The sequence below is a fragment of the Carcharhinus amblyrhynchos genome, chromosome 16 (assembly GCF_965287045.1).
Source record: "Carcharhinus amblyrhynchos chromosome 16, sCarAmb.v2.hapA, whole genome shotgun sequence".
Lineage (NCBI taxonomy): Eukaryota > Metazoa > Chordata > Chondrichthyes > Carcharhiniformes > Carcharhinidae > Carcharhinus > Carcharhinus amblyrhynchos.
In genome coordinates, this window is record NC_137339.1 from 59,669,140 (window position 1) to 59,676,152 (window position 7,013).

The following is a 7,013-nucleotide window of genomic DNA, read 5'->3' on the forward strand; positions in this document are numbered from 1 at the left end:
CCCCCACAGACTTTTGCCGAGCATGTCTGTTTCGTGCTGAATCTGAACAGGCGAATGCAATGGTAAAGGGGGAAATGCAGGTAAAGTTGGGCAGGCAGCCCATTAATTCAATTTAAATGCATTTAAACCACAAATCGGGTCGCAACCATTTTTGGGCCTTGGGCATCTGTACGAACGCAGGAGTGGATCACGTTAATGGCCTCACCCCCCCCAACTTTACCAAGTTTTTGTGCCTGGAAACAGATGTGATGCAATGGTAAAATTGGGCTGTATGTGTGTGAGAGAGAGGTGTGAGTATGTGTGTGTGTAGGTATGTGAGAAGTGTGGGAGACGTGAGTGGCTATATCTTTGAGAGTGAGGTATGAGTGTGTATTTGTGTGAGAAGAGATGTGTTTGTGAGAGAGAGGTATGAGTGTGTGGTGTATGTATGAGAAAGGTGTAAGAATGAGTCTATATCTTTGTGAGAGAGGTATGTTACAGAGGTGTGTGTGAGACAGTGAGAGATATGAGAATGTGTAAGTGTGAGATGTGTGTGAGAGAGGTATGAGAGTCTGTATGTATGTGTATGAGAGAGTGTGGGAGTGTGCTATATGAAAGAGGTGGGAGTATTTGACAGAGATGTGTGTGTGTGTGTGTGAGGTGTGAGACTAAGTGTGACATTCTCAAGCACATTACCATTAAAAAGGACGGTGTATTAGATGTTTTAGCATGCATAAAAGTGCTTAAATCCCCAGAGCCCAATGAGCTGTGTTCCAGACTGCTGTGGGAGGCAAGGGAGGAGATTGCAGGGACCCTGATAAAAATATTTAATGATGTGGGTATGCCGGCGTTGGACTGGCGTAAACACAGTGAAAAGTCTGACAACACCAGGTTTTAGTCCAACCTATTTATTTGATAATATACTCACAAGCTTTCGGGTTAGTCCCTTCGTCAGGTGAATGGAGAGTTCTGGCCTCAGACAGAGCATATAAAGCACAGACAGTTTAGAGATTACTGATTAGAATGCGAATCCTTACACCTAACCTGCTGTTCAAGACCTGAAGTGGCTGATAATGTGAGTGGAAGGAGCACTGATCACAGTTTAAAGAGCTGTGTATTGTCTCCAGACAGTACAGTAAGTGAGGTTTTGCAAACCCAGGCAAGTCACGGGGGTTACAGATAGTGCGACATGAACCCAAGATCCCTGTTGAGACCGTCCTCATGTGTGCGGAACTTGGCTATCAGTCTCTGTTCAGCGACTCTGCGCTGTCGTGTGTCGTGAAGGCCGCCTTGGAGAATGCTTACCCGAAGGTCAGAGGCTGAATGCCCGTGACCACTGAAGTGTTCGCCAACAGGAAGGGAACAGTCTTGCCTGGTGACTGTCAAGCGATGTTCATTCATCCGTTGTCGTAGCATCTGCATGGTCTCCCCAATGTACCATGCTTCGGGACATCCTTTCTTGCAACGTATCAGGTAGACAATGTTGGCCGAGTTGCAAGAGTATTTACCATGTACCTGGTGGATGGTATTCTCACGTGTGATGATGGTATCCATGTCGATGATCCGGCATGTCTTGCAGAGGTTGCTGTGGCAGGGTTGTGTGGTATTGTGGTCACTGTTCTCCTGAAGGCTGGGTAGTTTGCTGCGAACAATGGTCTGTTTGAGGTTGTGTGGTTGTCTGAAAGCAAGAAGTGGGGGTGTGGGGATAGCCCTGGCGAGATGTTCGTCTTCATCAATGATATGTTGAAGACTCCGGAGAAGATGTCGTAGCTTCTCCGCTCCGGGGAAGTACTGGACGACGAAGGGTACTCTGTCCACTGTGTCCCGTGTTTGCCTTCTGAGGAGATCGGTGCGGTTTTTCGCTGTGGCGCATCGGAACTGCCGATCTATGAGTCGAGCACCATATCCTGTTCTTATGAGGGCATCTTTCAGGGTCTGGAGGTGTCTGTCACGATCCTCCTCATCTGAGCAAATCCTGTGTATACGGAGGGCTTGTCCATAGAGAATGGCTTCTTTAACATGTTTAGGGTGGAAACTGGAGAAGTGGAGCATTGTGAGATTGTCTGTGGGCTTGCGGTACAGTGAGGTGCGGAGGTGACCGTCCTTAATGGAGATGCGTGTGTCCAAGAATGCAACTGATTCTGGGGAATAGTCCATGGTGAGTCTGATGGTGGGGTGGAATTTGTTGATATCATCATATAGTTGTTTCAGTGATTGTTCACCATGAGGCCAAAGGAAGAAAATGTCATCGTTGTATCTAGTGTATAGCATCGGTTGAAGATTCTGTGCAGTGAAGAAGTCTTGTTCGAACCTGTGCATGAAGATGTTGGCATATTGAGGTGCAAATTTGGTCCCCATGGCTGTTCCATGTGTCTGGATGAAAAACTGGTTGTTGAAGGTGAAGACATTGTGGTCCAGGATAAAGCGGATGAGTTGTAAAATTGCATCTGGAAACTGGCAGTTGTCAGCATTGAGTACTGAGGCAGTCGCAGCAATGCCATCGTTGTGGGGGATGTTGGTGTAGAGTGCTGAGACATCCATTGTGACGAGGAGTGTCCCTGGTTCAACTGCTCCGTGTGTGCTGAGTTTCAGTAGGAAGTCCGTAGTGTCGCGACAAAAGCTGGGGGTTCTTTGTACAATGGGTTTCAGGATGCCCTCGACGTAGCCACGGGTGAAGTGCCAGATGACTGGAGGATAGCTAATGTGTTAAGTTTATTCAAGAAGGGCGGCAAAGATAAGCCAGGTAATTACAAGCCAGCTGGTCTAATATCAATGACAGGGAAATTATTGGAAAAAATTCTGAGAGTCAGAATTAATCAACATTTAGAAAGGCAGGGACGGTCAGCACAGATTTATTGGTGGGAGATCCTGCCTAACTAATTGAGTTTTTGAAAAGGTATCTAAGTATATTGATAAGGATAATGCAGTTGATGTGGTTTACATGGATTTCAGTAAAGCCTTTGACAAGTCCCATGTGGAAAGTTGGTCCAAAAGATTAGAGCCCATAGGATCCCAGGCAAGTTGGCAAATTGGGTCCAAAATTAACAAGTTAATAGGAGGCAAGGTGGAGGTTGCTTTTGTGATTGGAAGACTGTGACTAGTGGTGTACCAAAGGGATTGGTGCTGGAACCTTTGCTGTTTGTTCTATACATTAATGACTTGGGTTTGAATATGGAAAGTGTAATTAGTAAGTTTACAGATGACATGAGAATTGGTGTCATTCATAGTGAAGAGGATAGTCTGTGGCTACAGACTGATAAAACATTGGTTAGGACATAAAATATTGTGTGTCGTTCTGGTCACCACACTATTGGAAGGACGTGATTGCACAGAAGAAGGAGCAGAGGAAATGCAAAGGAATATTGTCTGGATGCAACATTTAAGCAACGGGGAGAGACTGGAAAGACTGGGTTTGCTTACCTGGTAAGAAGTCTGACAACACCAGGTTTAAGTCCAACTGATTTATTTGATAGTAAGCTCACAAGCTTTTGATGTTTCCCTCTTCGTCAGGTGGATGGAGAGTTCTGGCCTCAGACAGAGCATATAACAGCACAGACAGTTTACAGATTTCCTGCAGCAGAGGAGACTGAGGGGGGACCTGACAGAGGTATGCAAAATTTCCCCCTGGCAGAGATGTCTAAGGCATACGTTTAGGATGAGGAGTAAGTGGTTTAGAGGTGATCCAAGAAAAACACTTTTTTCACCCAGAAGGTAATGGAAATATTTAATGTGCTGCCTGAGAGGATGGTGGAGAGAGTTGGATGCATTTGTTTTTATGTACATGTGTTTGAGAGGTTGGGGTGTGTGTGGGTATGAGAGAGGGAGAGCTGGGATTGTTTGTTTTTATGTGTATGTGTTTGAGAGAGAGATGGGTGTGTGTGAGAGAATGAGGTGAATGTGTGTGTGAGAGAGATTGGGTGTATATATGAGAGCGGTGGGAGCATATTTCTGTGCGTGAGCGCAAGATAGAGGTGGAAATGTGCGCTTCTTTGAGAATAGAGGTGGGAGTTTAATTGTGTGTGTGTGTGTGTGTGTGTGTGTGTAAGGGAGAGGTATGAGTGTGTTTGATACAAGAATCCAGCCCTCCAGACATACTCTGAATATTGGACTACTTTATGAGGAGAATAAGCAGCATCACTCCTCCAATGAAATTGTCAGAAAGAAGATTAGACTTAAGTACTTTATTGAATGAAAGTACTTTCATTTTAATAAATATATACAGGTAAGCAATTGAAACTATTTGTATCAATGTGGTTTTGTATGTTTGTACCTATTGCACAATAACATAACTTTTTTGGTGGTTAAACTCTCAACATAATAAGCACGTTTCTCAGAGATTCTATAATGACTTCAATGAAGCCATTGCGATTGGCCTTTTGGAACATGAACTCCCTGACTAAGCTCATTAGTGCCTGCCCAATTTCAAGAATCTTTTCTGTATATATAACTGCAAGTGTCAGGTCTCCTGGCACTCTGGATGCTGACACTGAACATGTAGCACTCCATGAACTATGACAGGACTTGCAAAGAGAAACTGGCCTCTGCTGACTTACTTTACTGGTGATGAGGAAAGATAATAACTCAAAGGAATTGTTTGCCAATAGTTGGGACACACTGGGGATAAGCCATTGTCAGGCATCATGGCTCTGTTTGGGAAACTGGACTCTTGATCCTGCTGTAGACTGGGCCCAATATGTAGAACAAATCTGTTTTTTTAAAGGCAGTTTGCTTTGATTTATTATTGTCACTTGCATTAGTATACAGTGAAAAGTATTTTTTTTGAGCACTATATAGACAAAGCATACCAGACATAGTGAAGGAAAGAAGAGAGTGGAGAATTTAATGTTGCAGTCATAGGTAGTTGTAGAGGAAGATCAACTTAATGCAAGGCAGTTCCATTCAATAGGAAAGAAGCTGCTTTTGAGAAGTTTGTATGTGATCTTAGACTTTTGTATCTTTTTTCCGACAGAAGAAGGTGGAAGAGAGGATGTCAAGGGTGCGTGGGATCCTTGATTATGCTGGCTGCTTTTCCAAGGCAATGGGAAGTGTAGACAGTGTCAACGGATGGGAGGTTGGTTTGAGTGATGGACTGGACTTCATTCATGACCATTTGTGGGTTTTTGTGGTCTTGGGCAGAGCAGGAGCCATACCAAGCTGGGATATAACCAGGAAACATGCTTACAGGGGTGGTTACAGCACCAGCGACCTATGTTCAATTCTAGCCACTGGTCACTGTCTGTGTAGAGTTTGTACATTCTCCCCGTGATTGCATGGGTTTCCTCTGGGTGCTCCGGTTTCCTCCCACAGTCCAAAGATGTGCGGGTTAGATTGATTGGCCATGCCAAATTAACTCCGGTATCAGGGCGTTTAGGAGGGCAAATATTAGAGGTTATGGGAATAGGGCCTGGGTGGGTTGTGGTTGGTGCAGACTTGATGGGTTGAATGGCCTCCTTCTGCACTATAGGAATTCTGTGATTCTTTCTATGGTGCATCTGTAGAAGTTGCTGAGAGTTGTAGTGGACATGCCAAATTTCCTTAGTCTTGTGAGAAAGTAGAGTTGTTGGTGGGCTTTCTTAACTATAGTGTCCGCATGGAAGGACCAGATCAATGACATATTGTCAGATAAAAAAAAAACAGGTCATTCTTCTGATTGTGTGCACAGGTGGCATTTGCGCTTTGTGCAGCTTAACTTTCCTGGAACCTTCCAGGAATTCGCAGTCCTAGTGAAAGAATATTTGACCCCAAGCTACCTCTGATCCTGAGAAGGTACCAGTTTTACTCAGCAGTTTAGGAGATGGGGGAGTCAGTCACTAGTTTCTTAACAAGTTTGAGATTTCTGACAGAAGCCTGCAAATTCAGGTTGATCCTTAATGAGATCCTAAGAGACAGGTTGGTATGTGGGATAAATAATATAACTATCCAAAAACACCTGCTGGTGGAGGCCCAAATGGACTGCAAACAAGCACTACATATTGCTTTGTCATTGAAAAAGACAGCAAGTGGGGCATACGAGTTTCAAGGGTTCTGGTTGAAAGTGGACACCCACACAGGTGCAACTGAGTTAGGGGACCACCACTTGGGGGCAGGCAATTGATGCCCTCAGGAAGGATCTGGAAACTACTAAGCCCAGGTCTACCCACAGGACTGTCCCAAAATAAGGCCAAGTTTGGACCAGACAGAAAATGGTCCCCGCACAATCCCGCCCGACAAGACATTCTAACTGTTGCCAGTATCCGAGTCTGGGCAGCAAAATAAAGACTCAAAATCTAGGTTTAGAAAACTGATATGTAGGTCGATGACCAGGAGAATGCACACTCTGGAAGCTCCACCTACATCTGAAGAGGATCAATTAAACTGCATAACAATGAGTAAATCAAAACCTATTAAATGCAGGGTGACACAGGTGCGGTTGTATCCATGGTTGGAGAGCAGCATGCAGCACAATTCTCATTGGACTCCAACCCGTACCCCTAATCAAGACTGAGGACTTATATAGGGGAGCCACCAAGAGTTGTGGGTACAACCTTTGTTCTTGTTATGAAAAACATCTGGCTACTGTTATTGGTAGTGTAGGGCTCTCAGCCAAGCTTAATGGGGCAAAACTGGCTGAGAGAAATCTAACTGAATTGAGTGAACGTTTTCCAGTCGGAGTGAAGTCCTGCTCAAATTCCCGGAGGTTTTCCGAGAAGAGCTAGAAACAATAAAAAGAGCCAAAGCAATATTATGTGTTGATCTGTACGCAGTCCTATGATTTTGCCAGGTCCGCCCACTCCCATTTACCTTAAAGGAAAGAGTACAAACAGAAATTCGAAGATTGAAAAGAGAAAGTACAATAAAAACTATCCAGTTTGCAGAATGGGCAGCACCTTTGGTGCCTACAATGAAGCCAGTCAGTCTGTCTTTGTGGGGACTTTAAACAAACAATAAACTGCTATTCAAAACTGGACAAATAGCTGAATTCCAAGATTGAAGATTTATATGCAAAGGGGGACTCTTTCTTTCGAAACTAGATTTGAGTCGCGCTTATTTGCAGT